This window comes from Nicotiana tomentosiformis, chromosome 3 (assembly GCF_000390325.3).
Source record: "Nicotiana tomentosiformis chromosome 3, ASM39032v3, whole genome shotgun sequence".
NCBI lineage: Eukaryota > Viridiplantae > Streptophyta > Magnoliopsida > Solanales > Solanaceae > Nicotiana > Nicotiana tomentosiformis.
The window spans coordinates 8,527,120-8,549,731 of NC_090814.1; positions in this window are offsets into that span (position 1 = coordinate 8,527,120).

The window sequence follows — 22,612 nt, forward strand, 5'->3', positions numbered from 1 at the left end:
TCAAAATGACTAGCTGGTCTTTGTTTTTAACTTTTACTCTTGATAAATTAAGTTTTTTAGGCTAAATAATGTCAATTTATTATGTAAACTTGTTTCTAATTTGGTGCCTGCTTTCATTTACTTCACTTCACCAAGTATTTCTTTAAATGTGCAATAATTGCTTGCTTGTTATGTGATTGGATCTTGTTTGCGACTGGCTAGTCAAACTACTTGCTTTACGTGCTTATGTATTAATCTTGACCTCATATTAAAGTCGCCATTAAGGTTAACGGCATGTGATTAACAATTGTAATAGCGCCATGCCTCTAAGGTGGCGCACATTTTTACTAACTTTTTATTTTTATTTTTGAGTTGCGCTTATCATGGAAATTCACCGGAAGCAATTTTGCCGTGGAGAAGAAGAAGTCTATCCCGTTTCGTGCCCCCTTCTCTGACAAACTTGAGATTTGCAAATACATAGTAAAACGATATTTTATTAGCAATGAGAAAAAGGATTTGCGAGTTGGTATCCTACAAATGGGTATGATTTTCTTTAGATTACTTCAAAAGGTCAGTATTCTTCTTCCGATTAAAGGTTTCTCCATTTGATTGTTATATTTTTACTACCTGAAGAATTCTTTGTATGAATGCCCTGTATGTCTTTAGTTGGTATAATCATGAACCATGTATCTTTTATGTGAATTATGTATATGGATATAAGTGAAAAAAAACAAAATTGTCTGTTTTAGATTTTTTATTTAATCTTAGTAACTTTGAAATAGTAATTTGGTTCCCTTGAAGATATATAAAGCTTTCAGTGTACTTTTTTTAATCTGTAAGCAGATTCTTTATTAGAATATTGGGCTCATTTGGCGTACACATTCTTAAATTATTTTCTTAAGCGTCTTTTGGATTTTGGAAGGGTTGAAAGTATCTCAGCATTTGGGTTTCAAAACAGTAGTTTAAGTTTTGTTCTTACTTTCGTTCATTCATGCATCGACATACTATTTTGATAATTTTTTTGTATTTTAATTATTCTAATCCAATATTTCGTCGCAAGCTTTGACTTATTTTATTACTTTACATTTAACCATTTTGTTATAGTATGCTTGGGACTACTTTACTCTTTCTCAGTTGAGTATTTAAATAAAAGATATAGTTTATTGTATAAAACTACTTCACTACTTTATAATAGAATATCGTATCACTTTCTTTGTTAATAAAATGTTCTTCCGTCCAAGTTATCCCACTTTCCATGCTGAATGCTATTTTGTTTCTCAAATTACTTTCTTTTCTCTTCGTCCTTTATTTCTTCAACACTTTCTCTTAATATCCTAACTAATTATTTGCATGATTAGTCATTTAGTAACTATAATTTAGCTTAATCATTTAATAATCCCATATAGTTTAAAATTCGTCCGGGAACCACAGGTGTGGACCTCGAAGAGTGCCTAACACCTTCTCTTTGAGGTAATTTGAGCCCTTACTCGATCTTTGACGACGTAGACTAATTAAAACAGAGTTATTTACAAGTAGGTGCCCTAACGCACCTTCAAAATCGTTAGGTGGCGACTCTTCTCTTTTAACACCTCCTTTAAAAGAATTGTCACATGTCGAAGCCTACTTTCGCGAGAAAACGGGGCGCGACAATGTGTCAGGAACCATATTTGAGCTGGTCACACGAGGATATTTAGTCCTCTGCTCTACCAATTGAGCTATCCGGGCTATTCCCAATATAGTATCCTCATTTTATTAAAGAACTGTGGTCTATGTCAATTAAAAGGACAAAAGTAGATTAATTTTTTTTTTTTATCAAAGCCAAGGAATTTCTTCGATCTTCAAACAAATTACTTCGTAAGTTTTAGTATGAATAATGATATTGATAGGAAATAATTCAACTAGAGATTTTTTGCTCAAAGATGTTCATTTCTATGTGTATCTATATATCACAAGACTCGTAATAAGAGAAAGTCATTTATGCTAAAATCCATTTCTAAAAGAATAGAATGCATGAGAAAGATATGAAATTTAGAAAGAGGGTCGGATAAATAGTTGGAGAGTGAAATAGTCTTTCTGGGGATAGAGGGACTTGAACCCTTACGTTATTTAAAGTCAATGGGTTTTAATAAAGAATAAATAAGGAACAAACAATTTATTTGATCAACTTTTGTATAGATTCCGTTATATTTCTGCACACTACATTAAAAAATAAAATAACAACTAGTAATATTTATTAAAATAATATGATATATTGGATCATAATTTTATAAGATTAATATCCTGCCAAATTATCCGCGCATCGCACGGGTTCTAACACTAGTTTCTACATTAATACTTAACATTCTTACTCTATAATTAAGGAAGAAAAACTACTTCTCTTATTATCAGATATACAAAGGTTTACACCTTAATAGCTTATTCCATGCGTGACTCATGCCAACATTTTATTGAACATAACTAGTTCCGATATTTGCTATGTTGGATACATATATGAAGTTAAATTTTGGAATTAACACACAAGAAACTAGAAGAATATTTTTGTTTTTGGATGAAAAAAAGGGTCCATATCAAATTACCATATACACGTAGGAAAAGAAAAAAGTTTCCATGTATATTTGGGGGAAAAAAGGGTTTCTTTTATCTTTTCAATATCAAAAAAGGATTTTCACATCAAAACTTTCTACATGTGTTGCTTTGGGCGGAAGAAATTAAATTAACTTTGTGCAAAGTAAGTAGTTAATTTCCTAAATGGAAACTGAGCACCCGGGTATCAAAATTCACGTGAACACTCACAAATTTTCCATATATATTTGTAAAAATATGAAGTAAGTTACCATATAATTAACCAACGAATACCTAACTTGTTGCCCACTTAATCTCCTAAGGAAACCTATAAAATCTCAGTATATATATAATACTACCTTCCTGCCTCTTAACGAGAAAGAATTAACTCTAATTAGTATTTACTAAGCTAGAAATAATTAACTCTAGATTACATTTGATTGAACCAGAGATGACTAACTCCGATATATACTTTCTAAGCTGGATACATTAAGTTATTTTTTGGAATTAACACAATTAGAAACTAGAATATTTTGGTGTTTTAATTCTCGTTTGAAGTCAAAATTAAAGTTTCCATATATGCTTAAGCCTTTTAAGTGTTGCTTTGAGCGAAAGAAACTAAATTAACAACTGGTATCTTTAAATTCACATGAATATAAGAAACTTTCAATATTTATTAGTAAAAATGAAATTAATTACCATATTGTGACTTTGGGTGGAAGAAACATAACTAACGAACAGAACCTACTTGTTGCTCACTTAACTTCCTAAAGAAAACCTATAAAATCTCATTAATCCTTCCCTTTCTTCCTTGTTCTGTTTCATTCATTGTTATTCTGAACTAGCTAGTTAATTACGTTCTTGTTGAGATTAATCCATGGAACACTTAAATCCCGAGGAGGGTTTCCGTTTTCGCCCGACAGATTCAGAAGGACTTACGTTCTTGTTGAGATTCATTGCTGGACAAGAGATGTATGATGCTGGATTTATTACCACTAACGTTGATGTCTATGGCAAACAAGAACCCTGGGAAATATATGAACATGGAGTACCCTGTGGTGATGATGAGGACAACAGTAGTTATCGCTATTTTATCACAAAGCTGAAGAAGAAAAGCAATGCGAGGTATCATCCTTCTGTCGGAAACAAGGGAACTTGGAAACAGGACAACAAGGGCAAACCAGTTCACTACAAAAATATGGGGAACTCATCTTCAGTGGTTAATATTGGATCCAAGACGAGTTTGTGTTACAAGAATAAAAAGTTTTACCCTGGAGATCAGAAAGATGGACATTGACTGATGAAGGAGTACGAGCTTTCTAAGGTTATTCTTTACAAGTTCGACCAAAACTGTAGAGATTATGTTCTCTGCGCCATCAAGAAGCTGAAACACGTTAATAGTTCATCCGAAATTTCCACAATCACGGCGTTGAATAATATTTCCGATGGAACTGATGAGGTAACGAGTTCTATTGATGCCTTATTGGCTACTAAGAATAGCAAGGATTACTATAATATGTGCAAGAATTTGGAGCACTCTGAAACGATGTGCAATACCATGGGAATGGTCTGCATTTTTAAGTTATAACATACTATACGAGGCTGCTCGAGACCTTAAGCCGCCGATAAGAATGCTTATTCTCAAAACGACCGGCCGGGTCGTTACAGTTGTCATGTTCCATGTCCATTTTCATACTTAATTAGTTTCACTCATTCTTTTAAAGCATGAAATACATTTTAGTTATAGTTATCCAACTTGTAATTTTCTTCTATTATTAGTTGCTCTATTAATACATGTGACAATGGCAAGTGACTCTAATCATTCCGTTGTCATAATTAAAAGATGATTAACAAACATTGTAATCATTGATTCCTCCAAAGAGTTCTTCATTTGGCTTAATTTTGATTCTGGTCTTTATGTTAAGTACAGGTATAAACTCTCCTTCAATTATATGATTTCTGAGTATCTAAAGATAGTGATGTAAAGTCTGCTGTTGAGTTATTCAAGAAAATGCTATAGAGGCATGGAATTTAATTCAGAATTAGATGAGGCTCAAGGGGTCAAAAACTTCTTTATGAATTTGGATTTCAATTGAAAAGATTTTGAAAGCAACTTAAAATTGCAGACCATTCCCATGGTATTGCACATGGTATTCAAGAAGGATTCTTGTTTTAGAAGTTTAAGCGGTAAGAGTTGATCGGAATTTGATTTTTGTATAGACGACTCTGAAATGGAATTTTTATTATTCCAATAGTTTCGTATGGTGATTTTGGACTTAGGCGTGCGTCTGAATTTGGATTTGGAGGTCCGTAGAGTAATTTGAAGCATTTCGGCGAAATTTGAAAAAGTTGAAGCTTTGGAAGGTTGAGAGGTTTGACCAAGAGTTAACTTTGGTGATATCGGGGTCGGAATGCGATTTCGACAGTTGGATTAGCTCCATTATGTCATTTGGAACTTGCATACAAAATTTGGCATCATTACGCGTTGATTTGATATGTTTCGGCACGAGTTTTGGAAGTTGGAAGACTTGGAAATTCATGAGATCGACTTGTGGTGCGATTCATAGTTTCAACGTTATTTGATGTGGTTTGAGTCCTCGAGCAGGTCCGCGTTATGTTTTAGAACTTGTTGGTATATTTGGTTGAGGTCCCGGGGGGCTTTGGGTGTGTTTCGAGGTGAGTTTTGAAACGAGTTTGGGCATTTCGGCACTATGATGATGTTCTGGAACTTTTGAAGTGCGGGGACACATTTTGGAGCGATGAGGCAAAGCCTCAGGTGCGGACCTTAGAGGAAAATTGCGGACCGCAGAGGAAAATTGCGGACCGCAGAAATCCTCTTGCGGTCGTAGAAAGGAGAAAATCTGCAGGTTCGATGGTCTGATTCGGAAGCTTATATCTTTTAATCTATAAGGAATTTAGAGATGATCCAAAAATAAAAGTTGTAGCCCTTTGAATCTAGTTTACAAAAAGTTAAATAATTTATTATTTGAACATTTGTACATAAAGTTATGGTCAATTTACAAAAGCCTAGAAGTGTAGTCACCGTTGAAGTACGACCACACAATTTGGAATTGCGGCTGCAGAACCTGGGATGTGCGACCACACAGATTGTGTACTATATAAACGAGGGTTAGGGTATTATTTCACATTTGGACTTTGGGAGCTCGGTTTGTGGCGATTTTTCGTGGGTTTTTCAAGAAATTCATCGGGGTAAGTGATTCTAACTCGATTTTGGCTATATTACACGAATCTATTGTTATTTCCATCGTTTAATTAGTGATTTAAGTTAGAAATTTGGAGGAAAATTGTAAAAACTTCTTAGACTAAATTTTAGGGATTTTAAAGGCGATTTGAGGTCGGATTTGAGTAATTCTTGTATGGTTGGACTCGTTATCGAATGGGCGTTCGGATTTTTTTAATTTTGGTCGGGTTCTGAGGTGCGGGCCCGGAGCTTAACTTTTTAATTTTAATTAATAATCGAGGCTTTATTATCCGAAATAGTTTCTTATGAGTTTTATTTGTGCTTTGAAGTTATTTTGGCTAGATTTGTACCGTCCGGAGTTTATTTCACTCGAGAAGTTCATTTTAGAGTAACAGTCTATCTTTTTTGAGGTAAGTATCTTGCCTAACTTCGTGTGGGGGAACTATATTTGAGTCTTTTATGCTAATTGTGTCATGTGAAGTCCGTGTACGCGAGGTGACGAGTATGTGCTCGGGCTTATTTGTGGGAGGTTGACCTTTTAGGGCTCTTATGCTCTTAAGTTCATTAGATATGGAGTGGTTTTGCTATGATTAAGTTTCCCATTTACTATTTTCATCTTTACGTGATTTAATTAGAATTAATTGCTTCATGATCTACTTTTATTGCCTATTTGACTTTTATGTGCCTTAACTGAAGTTGTTACCTCTTCTATTGCCATGCTATTCTTCCCTAATTGCTTATCCTTAATTGGAACTATTATTATCTCTTATGTAATTGTCTATCCTTAATTGAGGTTTTGATTATCTTTCCCGTTGCCTCATCCTTATTTGGAATTATTGACTCTTGCTATCTCCCTTGTTGTCAAATTATACTTTTGTGGAATCATTTGTTACGTATTGTTTCTCCCTTATTGAGACTAATATTCTCTATTTTGTTTATTCTTTCTGAGCTCGTTCTACTGCTTCTTGTGTTCTAAAGCTCTTGGGTTGATTTTCTTGTCGTATTCTCGTGTATTGTTGTGGTTGTTGCTGTTGTACTCAGTTGTTGAGCCGAGGGCTATGCACGGTTGTGGCATTGAAACTGTTTAAAGGAAATGTTGTGGAATATGGGCACATGTTGTGAAGGCCATTCTATTGTGTTATGTTTTTGGCACGTGATATTGTTGGGAGGATTTGTTCGGGTGTTGCACGAGGTTTCTGCCATGCTATTGTTACTATTGATATTTCCACATGCGGCGTGACAAGGTGGGCTATATATGTGGGTTGCGCATGTGGCGAGACAAGGTAGAAATATTATTATGCACGAGTGGTGAGACAAAGCGGGCAGTTACTTTATTATTACGCACGTGGCGAGACAAGGTGGGCTATGTCAGGGAATAATTTGTGGTGACTTATGATGGCTTAGGGGCATTGTTATTGTTGTTATTTGCGTAGTGGTGTTCCTACCCTGTGTGAGCTATACTGTATACATTTCGTGGTGATCGTTTCTTATGTGTCATTCATTGTCTCTACTATTACTTGTTGACTTGAATTGTGATAGAACACTTGCACAAGCATACACGTTAATAAATCACCCATATCGATGTAAGAAGATGAATCCCGATGTTGTTGAATATTTACATGTACTCCCGTGTGCTTGCCTTCTGTGTGAGAGTTATCCTGTGGGCACGTGAGTCGTCCGTGCGGTTATGAATCAAAATATGGGCACCATATGCCAAGTGATTAGGGTTCATGAATTGGGACCCGTGAGCTGTGATTAGGAGATTCGGTACCTCGTGGAAATGCTTGGACAGGCCTGGTGTGAAAACGGTTATTTTTACTGAGTTGTTGTTGGCTTTCCATTTACTTGGTTTTCCCCTGGACTTGGACTGGGATCAAACTCTATAACATTATTACCTGACAACTTCTTGTTGCCTATTGTTGTATTAGTGTACCATTGCCAGTACTGTTTTGTATTCCTTATCCTGTCTAGCTTTACATTAATATTGTTCTCAGTTAGTTCATCTACATACTTATTCAGGTTGTTTAGTCCAGTAGGTATCTTGACTGTCCTTCGTCACTACTCCACCGAGGTTAGTCTTGATACTTACTGGGTACCGCTGTGGTGTACTCATACTACACTTCTACATATTTTTGTGCAAATCCAGGTGCCACGGTTGTTGTTGATTATTAGCTGGCTGGTCGAGCTCTGGAGACTCAAGGTAAACCTGCCATCGTGTTCGCAGGCCTCGGAGTCACTTTTTGATATTGTACTTGCACTGTTTTATCTCTACTTCGAAACAATTGTATTTTATAGGTTTTCTAGCAAACCCAGTAGAACTTATGACTTGTATTATCGGTTTTGAAATTTGTAAATCTTGTATAGAGATTTCTACTTCGCATTTGTCAGTTGCTATTTAATATTGTTATTATTTCAGTAAATGTTAGGCTTACCTAGTCCCTAAGACTAGCTGCCATCACGACATCCTACGGAGGGAATTTTGGGTCGTGACAAGTTGATATCAGAGTTCTAGGTTCATAGGTTCTACGAGTCATAAACGGGTCTAGTAGAGTCTTGTGGATTGGTACGGAGACTTCTGTACTTATCTTCGAGAGGCTACGAAACTATTAGGATAGTTTTACTTCTTTCATTCCTATCGTGCGAGTTTATTGATCTTGGGGTTTGAGCTTGTATCATTCTATTCTCTCATAAATGGTGAGGACACGAGCTGCAGTTACTGATGACACTGCCCCGGAGTAGGTACCGCAAGAAGTAGAGGCAGGGACAGAGGCCGAAGAGGAGCACGTGCCGCAGCTAGGGCACCTACTAGAGCAGCAGTTGAGGAGCCGCCAGTATCTCCGGTTGAGGGACAGGTACCAGAGGCGCCTGCTGTTACCCCATACTTCAGGAGACTTTAGCACAATTCCTGAGTATGTTTGGTACATTGGCTCAGGCGGGGTTGATTCCGGTTGCACCAGCTACTTCACAGATCGGAGGAGGAACTCAGACTGCCACCCCCGTACTCTAGAGCAGCGAGTTCACGTTGGTCAGGTTCCAGGTGTCATGACGACACGGCCTGCGGTTCAAGTTCAGCCCGCGATTAGGGCAGCAGCATCTAAGGAAGAACAACTTAGACTTGCGAGGTTCAAGAAGTATGACCCTCATTTTTTCAGTGGTTTGGCTTCTGAGGGTGCACATGGTTTTCTAGAGGAGTGCCACCGCATTCTCCGCACTATGGGTATTAGGAAGACGAGTGGGGTTGCTTTTACTAAGTTCCAGCTTAAGGGAGCGGCATATCAGTGGTGGCGAGCGTATGAGTTAGGTAGCCCGCCGATGCAGCTTCACTTTCATGGGCTCAGTTTTCAGAGATGTTCCTGAGAGAGTTTGTTTCTCAGCCCCTTCAGGATGCATGGAGCGCAGAGTTTGAGTAGCTACGCCAGGGCACTATGTTAGTGGTAGAGTATACCGTTAGATTCAGTGATTTGTCTAGGCATGCACCTGCTTTGGTCGCTACAGTTAGAGAGCGGGTCTGTAGGTTCATTGAGGGGATCAAACATGATATCCGGTTCAGCATGGCTCGGGAGTTGGAGTTAGATGTTCCATTTCAGCAGGTGGCAGAGATCGCTCGCTGATTAGAGGGCATGTGGGACCAGGATAGAGAGGACAGGCGGGGCTAGGAGAGAGAGGTCAGGCGAGTTCATGAGAGACAGGACAGGGAGGCTAAGAGGCCTCGCAGACTAGAGAGATCTACTGGTCCTTATTTTGGAGGAAGGGTACGACATGATAGAGGTTTTGTGGGTCAGCCAGCTCAGTTTGCACTTCAGGCTTCACACGGTGTTTCAGGTACTCACGGGTCTCAGAGTACCCGTACCGCACATTTTCCACAGCCACGTCAGCAGAGAGGTTGCTTCAAGTGTAGAGATTCCAGCCACATAGGGAGAGAATGTCCCAGGCTCCAGACATATGTGCCACAGCGGGGTATTCAGGCGAGTAGAGGACGCCCAAGAGGGGGAGGCCCAGGCCGTTGATGTGCTTTCTACGGTAGGGCTGAGGCTGCTGCACCTGATGGTGTCGTACATGTATGCTTTCGATTTGTCATAGGGGAGTATCATTCGTATTTTGTTTCAGTTCTACTTATCGGGGTGAGTCCTCCTATTTTGCTCCACATATGAGTGAGTTTCGTGATCTTGTACTCTACTTATGTGTTTACCCCTGTTGGGAGATTCTATAGTGGTTTCTCGTGTCTATCGTGTTATTTTAATTCATTATTGAGAGTTATGGGACTAGAAGTGAATTTCTGTTACTCATTATGGTAGTTTTGATGTGATTTCCGGATGGTTGGTTATGATTTGTGGTTTAGATATTCCACTAGTGTGGGAGTTCAATATGTGTTGTGATTCTTGTTGGCAGAATTGAATTAGTGGAAGGTTTCGGTTGGTATGATGTGCATTATACTTGTGATTAAGAGTTGAGGGTGAGTTCCTCGCGGATTTATGTGATTTGATGTGTTGAAATCGGGCTGCTTGCCGCGATGAAAGTTATATCAGGATGAGATCCTTGTGATTTGTTCATATACTTTGATTCTTCCTTGTTAAATTTATTCATAGTAGGATACTGATAGCGAGTTGTGCCTGTCATACTTGCTTGATAGTTCTCTTATGTGTTTCTCCTTACATATTCAGTCATTTTCGTGCTGTGCTAATTGAGTTTTAGCTTGCGAGGTGTGTGCCCTGGTGGTATTAGTTATGACTGTTGATCGGGTGAATAGTTATGAGGTCTTCATATTTATTGCATCGCTGTCAATGTTGTGAAGGTTTGAAATAGGGTTTTGACGGATTATGAGGCTAAGTGCCGGTGCTGGATTTGATTACAGGCAGCTATTGTGATAAGAAATGTTATTATGGGCATATGTGGATGTGTTATGTCGTGTGATTGTACCTGGTGGGTATAAGCATGAGTTATTGCAGCTAGTTGAGGTTGGTACCGTGTGTTGATGTAGGAATCGAGTCTTTTGGAAGTAAACGGACGGTGAGAACTTGGGTTCTAAGGCTTATTAGTATTGGTGTAAGGGATATATTTCAGTTGAGATGATGTTGTCGGACTTATGTGGATTAGGGTGACGTGGGATCACCCACTGGTGTAGGTAGGGTGAATACATTTAGTGATTTAATGACTTTGGAACGATTCTTGGCACATTCGTGGACGAACGTTTGTTTAAGAGGGGGAAGATGTAATGACCCAGCCGGTCGTTTTGAGAATTAGCGTCCCGATCGGCGGCTTAAGGTCTCGAGCAGCCTCGTATTGTGTGTTATGACTTGCATGTGGCATAGTTCAGTTTTCGGATGATTCTGGGTCAATTTGGAAGAAGGATTAATGTTTTAAAAGCTAAAGCGGTAAGAGTTGACCGGAATTTGACTTTTGTGTAGACGACTCCGAAATGGCATTTTGATGATTCCAATAGCTTTGTATGGTGATTTTGGACTTCGGCGTGCGTCCGGATTTTGATTTGGAGGTCCGTAGAGTAATTTGAAGCATTTCGGCGAAAGTTGGAAAAATTGAAGTTTTGGAAGGTTGAGTGGTTTGAACAAGAGTTGACTTTGGTGATATCGGGGCCGGAATGCGATTCCAACAGTTGGATTAGCTCTGTTATGTCATTTGGAACTTGCATGCAAAATTTGGCGTCATTCCTGGTTGATTTGATATGTTTCGGCACGAGTTTTGGAAGTTGGAAGATTTGGAAATTCATGAGTTCGATTATTGGTGCGATTCATAGTTTCGACATTATTTGATGTGGTTTGAGTCCTCGAGGAGGTTCGCGTTATATTTAAAGACTTGTTGGTATGTTTGGTTGAGGTCCCGGGGGGCCTCGGGTGTATTTCGGGGTGAGTTTTGAACGAGTTTGGGCATTTCAGCACTCTAATGATGTTCTGGAACTTTTGAAGTGCGGGGTCACATTTTGGAGTGCTGAGGCAAAGCCTCAGGTGCGAACCTTAGAGGAAAATTGTGCACCGCAGAGGGAATGTGCGGACCGCAGAAATCCTCTTGCGGTCGCAGAAAGGAGAAAATCTGCAGGTTCAATGGTCTGACTTCGGAAGCTTATACCTTTTAATCTATAAGGAATTTGGAGATGATTCAAATATAAAAGTTGTAGTCCTTTGAATCTAGTTTTCAGAGAGTTAAACCATTTATCATTTGGACATTTGTACATAAAGTCATGGTCAATTTACTAAAGCCTGGTAGTGCAATCACCATTGAAGTGCGACCGCACAATTTGGAATTGCGGCCGCAGAATCTGGGATGTGCGACCGCACAAAACAATGTGTGGTCAGAAAAATGGGAGGTCAGATTGTGTACTATATAAATGAGGGTTAGGGTATTATTTTACATTTGGACTTTGGGAGCTTGGTTTGTGGCGATTTTTCGTGAAAGTTTTAAGAAATTGATCGGGGTAAGTGATTCTAACTCGGTTTTTGCTATATTACACGAATCCATTGTTATTTCCATCGTTTAATTAGTGATTTGAGTTGGAAATTCGGGAAAAATTATAAAAACTTCTTAGACTAAATTTTGGGGATTTGAAAGGCGATTTGAGGTCGGATTTGAGTAATTCTTTTATGGTTGGACTCTTTATCGAATGGGTGTTCGGATTTTTATAATTTTGGTCGGGTTCCGAGGTACGGGCCCGGGGGTTGACTTTTGGGTTGACTTTTTAGTATTAATTAATAATCGAAGCTTTATTATCCGGAATAGTTTCTTATGAGTTTTATTTGTGCTTTGAAGTTATTTTGGCTAGATTTGAACCGTCCGGAGATTATTTCACTCGAGAAGTTCATTTTAGAGTAACCGTCTATCTTCTTTGAGGTAAGTATCTTGCCTAACTTCATGTGGGGGAACTACCCCTTAGGATTTGAGTCTTTTATGCTAATTGTGTCATGTGAAGTCCGTGTACGCGAGGTAACGAGTAGGTGCTCGGGCTTATTTGTGGGAGGTTGACATTTTAGGGCTCTTATGCTCTTAAGTTCATTAGATATGGAGTGGTTTTGCTATGATTAAGTTTTCCATTTACTATTTTCATCTTTACGTGATTTAATTGGAATTAATTGCTTCATGATCCACTTTTATTGCCTATTTGACTTTTATGCGCCTTAACTGAAATTGTTACCTCTTCTATTGCTATGCTATTCTTCCCTAATTGCTTATCCTCAATTGGAACTATTATTATCTCTTCTGTAATTGTCTATCCTTAATTGAGGTTATGATTATCTTTTCCGTTGCCTCATCCTTATTTGGAATTATTGACTCTTGTTATCTCCCTTGTTGTCGAATTATACTTTTGTAGAATCATTTGTTACGTATTGTTTCTCCCTTATTGAGACTAATATTCTCTATTTTGTTTATTCTTTGTGAGCTCGTTCTACTGCTTCTTGTGTTCTAAAGCTCTTAGGTTGATTTACTTATCGTATTCTCGTGTATTGTTATGGTTGTTGTTGTTGTACTCAGTTGTTCAGCCGCGGGTTATGCGCGGTTGTGGTATTGAAACTGTTTAGAGGAAATGTTGTGGAATATGGGCACATGTTGTGAAGGTTATTCTATTGTGTTTTTTTTTTGGCACGTGATATTGTTAGGAGGATTTGTTCGGGTGTTGCACGAGGTTTTTGCCGTGCTGTTGTTACTATTGATATTTGTGCGGCGTGACTAGGTTGGCTATGTATGTGGGTTGCGCATATGGCGAGACAAGGTGAGAATATTATTATGCATGTGTGGCAAGACAAGACGGGTATTTACTTTATTATTGCGCATGTGACGAGACAAGATGGGATATATCGGAGAATGATTTGTGGTGACTTGTGATGGCCTGGGGGCATTGTTATTGTTGTTATTTGCGTAGTGGTATGCCTACCTTGTGTGATCTGTACCGCGTACATTTCATGGTGATCGTTTCTTATGTGTCATTCATTGTCTCTACTTTACTTCTTGACTTGAATTGTGATAGAATACTTGCACAAGCATACACATAAATAAATCACCCATATCGGTCTAAGAAGATGAATCCTAATGTTGTTGAACATATACATGTACTCTCGTATACTTTCCTTCTGTGTGAGAGTTATCCTGTGGGAACGTGAGCCGTCCGTCCGGTTAAGAATCGAAATGTGGGCACTGGATGCCAAGTGATTAGGGTTCAAGAATTAGGACCCGTGAGCTGTGATTAGGAGGTTCGGTACCTCGTGAAAATTCTTGGACAAGACTGGTGTGAAAGCGATTGTTTTTACTGAGTTGCTGTTAGCTTTCTCTTTACTTGGTTTTTTCCCGAACTTGGACTGAGATCAGACTCTATCACATTATTACCTGACAACTTCTTGTTGCCTATTGTTGTACTAGTGTATCATTGCCAGTACTGTTTTGTATTCCTTATCTTGTCTAGCTTTACATTAATATTGTTCTCAGTTAGTTCATCTACATACTTATTCAGGTTGTTTAGTCCAGTAGGTGTCTTGACTGTCACTCGTCACTACTCTACCGAGGTCAGTCTTGATACTTTCTGGGTACCGCTGTGGTGTACTCATACTACACTTCTGCACATTTTTGTGCAGATCCAGGTGCCAAGGTTATTGTTGATTATTAGCTGGCTGGTCGAGCTGTGGAGACTCAAGGTAAATCTGTCGTCGTGTCGCATGCCTCGGAGTCACCTTCTGATATTGTACTTATACTGTTTTATCTCTACTTCGAAACAGTTGTATTTTATAGATTTTCTAGCAAACTCAGTAGAACTTATGACTTGTACTACCGGTTTTGGGATTTGTAAGTCTTGTATAGAGATTTCTACTTCGTATTTGTCAGTTGTTATTTAATATTGTTATTATTTTAGTAAATGTTAGGCTTACCTAGTTTCTAAGACTAGGTGCCATCACGACATCCTACAGAGGGAATTTTGGATCGTGACAACAACATTACTAAATTTCTTCTATACAACCAACAACCTCATGGAATAGATTGTACAGCCTCCAAAAGAACCAACAAAAGCTATTTTTCCTAAGAATTAAAAGATCTTCTCTGGTTTCTTTTATTATGTACATTCCTATGGAATCTGAGCAATCTCAAGAAAAATTTTATGTAGCGACTATGGCTTCGAAAAGGATGGACAATGATCACTGCTTTTGATCTTAAAGACACCTTCATGAGGGTTTTCCTCAGAAGGTTTTCTTGGACATCTGGTGAAAGAGCATGATCATCCAATGTCTGGACATAAAATTTACGACTTGTTCCATATTTTTCAGGTGCCAATGATAGCTTCTCCATTATTGAACCAAGAGGAATTGGTCTCATCGAAACCATCGTCAAAGCAACATCCTACAGAAAATGACAACACCATAAACATCAAATACTTTAAAAAATTTTGCTTCCAAAATTACGTGTTATTTGACAGGAGACTATGTCCCGCTTCTTTATAGTTTTATCATAAGTGACCAGAATTGAAATTTCAGTTATCTAAGCATATCCTTCAGTAGACACAAAGCTATTTCCTTATCTCTCTCTTTTTATGCTTTACAATATACTCTATTAGGTGATTTCTTAGTATCCCTTCTATGATATTGTGCTTGAAACCAGCGCAAAAATAAAATCTCACTCATACTCTCAGATAAGTTGCTTTGGAAGTAGCATAGCTTAATACACTAGAAAGCACATGCATTTGCTTATTTAGGGACTAGTTCTTCCACGCGTTCGTCTGTATTCATGTGAATAAGTTCAAATTGCTTAAAGTGGCAAAAGTACTATTTAAACATGTGGATGATGTATAACACATAATTTTAAGGGAAAAAAACTTAAAATGATGAATCGTAAGCCTATTTGAATGACTTGACAATAGCAAAATGATTAGATAGTAACTTGCAAAATGCTTTTTTTATATGTGTTATCGTATATTCCGTGTCACTTATTACAAAAGTTTATGTAAAATAACAAATTCTAGTGCATATATATTTTAGAAATATTGCCAAATAATATTTTAAAAACCAAACAGGTTGGAAAATCAAAACTCTAACCAAAGTGGAGCATGCGAGCTTAGTGATAGAAGCGATATTACTATAATTATGTCGCTACAAGACTTATGTCTAACATTCCAAGTGGCATCTTGGATTGCCACGCCTCTCCGACCCTTTTTAGTGATATTACTTTTTTAAGGGTTAAAAATCTGTCAAAAGATATAAAGAAGGAAGTAATATTACAACCTTTTTATCGAACAAAAAAAGAAATTCAAGAAAACTAAAGTATCAATTATTAAATCAGACCTTTGTCTTGCCCATAAATTATCAAACTAACGAGCAAAAGAAAATTCCATCAGTTGACTTCCCAGTATGTAATAAAAAAATGCATATAATCAAATCTCAATAAGAATTAAGAAAAATTGGCCAAAGTAGTGAAAAAATGAGAGAAGAAAAATGATTAGACACCCGACTCAAAAAACGTCCCTACATACATTAACAAATCTAGAGCTACAACATACATAAAATTGATATTAAGAGAGTTTATAACACCTACACTTAAAGAGAGACAGAATAGAAAGAACCTTTTGATGTCTCTGGCAGCTTCCTTTCTCTATCAGGTTTCTAGTTGCAATGAAGATTAGAAGTGATATATACAGAGAAAGTGGGAAAAGTATAATGGTTCTTAATGTGTACGACCCAATTGTTCTTATTTAGCTTTCTAGAACCCCGTTTCTCTAAATAAGACTCTCCGTATGTGCTTTTATTGTTTTATGACTTACGGAGATGGTTAGTTCGGGATTTGGAAGGATTCGAGTTGAAATCGGAACACTTGGTTCCTTAATGTTGGGAAAAAGGTCTAAGTTTGATTTTGGTCAACGTTTTGAGTAAACGACCTCGGAATAGGGATTTAACGGTTCCAATAAGTTTGTATGATGATTTCGGGCTTGGGCGTAGGTTTGGATCGTGTTTTGGATGATCCCGGAACGTTTCGGCGCCTAATATTGAAAGTTGGCATTTTGGGTGAATTTCATAAGTTTGGGTTGAAGTGAATTTTTATGCTATCGATATCCATTTGGGATTCCGAGCCTGGAAAAAGCTTCGTATGGTGATTCTGGTCTTAGGAGCGCGTCCGGATGTGGATTTGAAGGCCCGTAGGTCATTTCGGGGTTATTTGGCGAAAGTTGAAAATTTGAAGGTTTTTGGGAAGTTTGACCGGGAGTGGACTTTTTGATATCGAGTTCGGATTCTGATTCCGTAAGTTGGAGTAGGTCCGTAGTGTCATTTAAGACTTGCACCCAAAATTTTGTGACAATCTGAGTAGTTTAAGTACGTTTCGGTGCGTTCGGAGTAAGTTGGAAGAACTTGAAGTTCATAAGTTGATTCAATTTGGTTTGGTGTGTGATTCTTAGTTTTGATGTTGTTTTATGCATTCCGAGGGTTCGAGCGAGTTCATTTTTGTAACGACCCGACCGGTCGTTTTGTGAGTATTAGCCCTGATCCCCTATCTACTGTTTCCTCTGTTTCATTTTATGCTTATGTGACTCGCTGAGAGGATTTGTTTTTGGTTTCGGAGTGAAATGAGACATTTAGTCCCTAAAATGGAATCTTAAGTTCTAGGAATTTAACCGTAGTTGGAATTGTATTAAGATGACTCCGGAATGGAGTTTTGTCGGTTCCGTTAGCTCTGTTGGGTTATTTTAGACTTAGGAGCGCGTCCGGATTGTGAATTGGAGGTCCGTAGTTGAATTAGGCTTGAAATGGCAAAAGTGAAATTTTTGAGAAGTTTGACCGGGAGTGGACTTTTTGATACCGGAGTCGGATTCCGATTCCAAAAGTTGGAGTAGGTCCGTAATGTCAATTATGACTTGTGTGAAAATTTTTTGGTCAATCGGAGTGATTTGATAGGTTTCGGCATCGGTTGTAGAAGTTTGAGGTTTTAAAGTTCATTAAGCTTGAATTGGGGTGCGCTTCGTATTTTTAGCATTGTTTGATGTGATTTGAAGGCTCGACTAAGTTCGTATGATGTTTTAGGACTTGTTGGTATATTTGGTTGAGGTCCCAGGGGCCACGGGTGGATTCCGGGTGGTGAACGAACCAAATTTGGAGTTGAGTGAATTGCTGAAGTTGGGCATCAGCTGGTGTAATCGCACCTGCGGAGTACCCATCACAGGTGCGAGCTCGTAGAAGCGAGCTATGGGGCGCAGGTGCGGTCTGGAAGGAAATGGCCTGTGATCGCAGGTGCGATGTGAAGACCGCAGAAGCGGAGTCGCTTTTGCGGAAGATGGAGTGCAGAATCGGAAAGGCCAAGGAGGCCTATTGATCGCAGAAGCGGAAGGTTCTCGGCAAAAGCATGCTCGCAAGTGCGATCCTGGTCCGCAGAAGCGGAAAACCCTGGCCATAAGTGGAATCCGCACCTGCGATAATTTTTCCGCATGTGCGGCGTCGCAGGTGCGACTAGAAGCCCGCAAAAACAAAATCGCTGGGCAGAAAAAGGGCAAGTTCGAGGGTTTGATCTCATTTTTATTTTGGGATTTTGAGAACTCGAATTAAGCCGAAAATTTGAGGAATTATCAGAGGAAACGTTTGGGTAAGGATTCTACACTTGTTTTTGATTAATATCCACTAATTCATCGTTAATTTCATCATTCAATTAAGGATTTGAGTTGAGAAATTTGGGGAAAAAGCTGAAAAATTCTTCAACCGAATTTTGGGGGTTTGATTGAGGTTTTGGTATCGGATTTGAGTAATTTTGGTATGGTGGAACTTATGGGTATTTGTATTTTATGACTTTTACCCGATTTCGAGACGTGGGCCCGGGTCAATATTTTGGGGCGATTTTCTAATTTCTTGTTAAGGTCTTGATTTCATTAATTAGAATTGTTTCTTATGGTTATATTTAAAGTATGTAGCTAGCGTTTGGCCATAGATTCCCAAATTTATTCTGAAAAATGTAATTTGGGTGAAGTTTGATTTGAAGATGAAAATGTGTTTGGACATCTGTTTTGGGTGAAGTTTGGTTTGCAAAAACATGAAACATGACTTATACCCACAAGTTCTAAAAACTATCACAAATACCCAACAGTACCATTATCAATAACATTCATTATATTATCGCAAACCATAGTCCTGAACATAAATAAATTTGATACAAAATTATCATTTTTATAATGAACTACATGATACACTATCAGATGACCTAGAAGAAGAAGTAACATCGTTACAAAATAATAAATGGTGGGCTCTTTTATAAAATACAAAAGTTTGGAGCAATTTTTAAAAAATATAATAGTGATATTTTGGTCCAAAACCAACTATTGAGCTGATTTTGGGATTTGGCCAAAATATAGGCAAAATCTATGGCCAAGCATGTGTTTGCCAAATAAAACCCAAGTTTATTTTGCCAAAATCTATGGCCAAACGGGTCCTAGATTGCTTTTGGCTAGATTTGGGCCATTCGAAATCGAAAAGTCGAGGAAAGGGCATTATTATTGACTTATTGAGCTTGGTTCGAGGTAAGTGGCTTGCCTAACCTTGCATGGGGAAAATCCCTTAGGATTTGGTACTGTTGTGACAATTCTGTGATATGTGAGTGCCGTGTACGCGATGTGATGAGTGCGTACACGGGCTTATTATTAAAAATCCGATTTTTACTGAACAATAGCCTGTTATATCTTAAATGAGTTATCCGAGCATGTGTAGTTATCCTGTTTAGACAAATATCGTATGTCTACGTGTCTTAAATACTTATTTGAAATCCATGCAGCATGCTTAGTTGAATTCCTGCTTTTCCTTGATTTGTATTTAGCCTTAAACTGTAGGATTTCTTGCTATCAATTGTTGTTTCCATCGGTTTCGGGTTGTGTGTTTACTTTTGGGACTACGAGGTAGTACCTCGGGAGATTTCTCGTTGCATATTTACTTTTGGGACTACGTGGTGGTACCTCGGGAGATCCCCCATTGCATATTTACTTTTGGGACTACGAGGCGGTACCTTAGGAGATCCCTTATTGAGTATTTACTTTTGGGACTACGAGGCGGTAACTCGGGAGTGTCCCTGTTATTTACCCCCATGTGCTGTGTTGTTACCTTTCTGTAATATTTTCTTGTTAACTTTCAGTCTTTTATTATATTGCTATATCATCTGTCTTAAATTATTATATTCCAGTAGGGCCTTGACTGACCTCGTCACTACTCTACCGAGGTTAGGCTTGGCACTTACTGGGTACCGTTGTGGTGTACTCATGCTATTCTTCTGCACATGTTTTGTGTGCAGAGCCAGGTACCTCATACCAGCCCCGTAATTAGTTGAGAGTACATGGTGCTGCTACAGAGACTTCAAGGTATATCTGCCAGCGTCCGCAGACCTTGGAGTCCCAATCTATCCTTTTATGTCGTTCTTCTTTATTTTCCCTAGATGTTGATGTATAGAGACAATTAGAACAATTCAATAGAGCTTGTGACTTGTGACTACCGAGTCTTTGAGAGTTGTTTATACTCGGAGTTGTTGGTTTTACTTGTACATGACGAGCAACAGTTGTTTTTCCACCTTTATCAATATATGTATACCTGTTGATGTTAAGGTTTGGTTGTTAATTCTGTTGTTATTTAGGTTATTCCGCAACTGTTAGGCTTACCTAGTCTTAGAGACTAGGTGCCGTCACGACATCTTACAGAGGGAGATTTGGGTCATAACAGTTTTATGATTTAAGACTTGTTGCTATGTTTGGGCGGGGCCCCGGGTGCCTCGAGTTTTAATCGGACGAGGTGCAGAACTCATTTGGATTTGGAAAATAGCTGAAGCACCAGGATTCTGGCACACCTGCGAGGCTATGGCCGCAGGTGCGAGCTCTCAGAAGCGAGCTGGGGATCGTATAAGCGGCTTAAGGCTGGCCAGGCTTGGACCGCAGATGCAACGAAGATTCCACAAAAGTGGGTTCGCAGATGCGGGGCCCGTCCGCAGAAGTAGGCTCGCTGATGCGCGACGTGGCCGAGCGTGTTCCGCAGAACGGACTGTTGACCGCAGAAGCACAAGTCCTTCCGCAGGTGCGGAAATACCGCTGGGCAGAAGGGTTACATTTAAGTAGGGATTTAGGCTCTTTTCTTTATTTCTCTCACTTGTTGGTTGAATATAGAGCTCTTGGAGGAGGGATTTTCACCTAGCACTTTGAGGTAAGTGATTTCTATACAATGTAAGTTTAATACATAGTTTATGAGTAGATTTTAATATATAAATTAGTGAAAATTTTGGGTTTAGATGAAAATCCTAGGTTTTGATAAAAATGAGATTTAACCACAGAATTTGTTATGGAATTGAGTGGAAATTATATATTTGAGTTCGTGAGGTTATGTGTAACAACTTTCTTTGAACATTTTCGAAAATCCGGGCACGTGGGCCCGATGATGAATTTAGAAATTCTTCAATTGGGGTTGGGTAATTACCATAATAGTTAAAATATGAATTTTTGAACACGTATTGATTAATTTATATAACGTTTGACTAGTTTTGGATTGTTTGGCACCGAGTTGAGGCTTTAGGACAAAATTGTGACCGGAAAGTGAGCTTTGGGACGAGGTAAGTCTCTTTTCTAACCTTGTAAGAGAGAATTTACCCCATAGGTGATTTGAATTAATATGTGCCTCTAATTGTGGGGGCAACGTACGCACGAGGTGACGAGAGTCCGTGTGTAGCTACTTATTGTGCTTATGTCCGGGTAGTTTAGGACCCAAATCATGAAATACTTGTAATGTTTGCACCCTACTTGTTAATTTAAGTACTTAAATTATATTGAAACTTGATAAAAGAATTGTAAAATATCGAATTTCATTTACTTGAGTTTTGGCGGGTTATTTGACCGTCAATAGGAATTTGTGCTTCTTTGTATATTAGCCTCTTAATAACCGTTAAATCGGATGTTTATAAAGTATCTTCTCTTCTTGTGGAGCGTGTCGAACGCCTCTACAGTATAATAGATGCATCTATAGTTCGTGCCATTCGACCCTCGGCAGTGCACATTATATATATTTGTATTTTGGATCAGGTCGTACGACCTCGACATAAATCGTGCGTAATAATACTTGGAGCCTAATTATACTTGATATCGTTTTGTTGGCTCGAGAGGTTAAATCATTAAATGATGAAAAATTATTTGGAATTTACTATTTGTGAAAGAATTGTTTATTTACTACTTGTTGTTTAGGTTTCATTATCAATTACATAGCCCATGCCTATTTAGGTATTTTGATATTTTATTGTTAGCCCATAGTGAGTATCGAAGTCGACCCCTCGTCACGACTTCTTCGAGGTTAGACTAGATATTTACTGGGTACATATATTTTATGTACTCAGCTACACTTCTGCACTACTCGTGCATGATCTGAGGCAGGTACATCTGGTTATCACCCCGGCGCGCACTCCTGATTCTCCGAGACTTTGTGGTGAGCTGCCTTCCGAGCCCGTTCTGCAGAACCTGAAATCTTTCTTTTGAATTTACTTTCTATCTACTTCATTTCAGACAGTAGTTTAGTATTTTTTGTATAATCTACTAGTAGCTCATACACTTGTGACACCAGATCTTGGAAATTATGCTAGTAGACACTTGATGATTTTTTGGTTATTTAATTCATCTCATTTGCTCTTAAAAAATTGTTTATCTCTCATTTTATTAAATTTTCACTTCTTATTTATTCAATAATTAAAAGTCAATTATTTCTAAATTATTAAAAGAAACAATCTCGTGGTTAGTTCAATGTTGGCTTGCCTAGCGGTAATGTTGGGCGCCATCATGGCCTATAGGAGAAATTGGGTCGGGACTTCTTACAAGCTAGTTGTGGAGATAGCTCGGAGGATCGAGGGTGTTCGTCAGCGGGGCCAAGAGCAGATGCTGCGGGACAAGCGGTTTTGTTA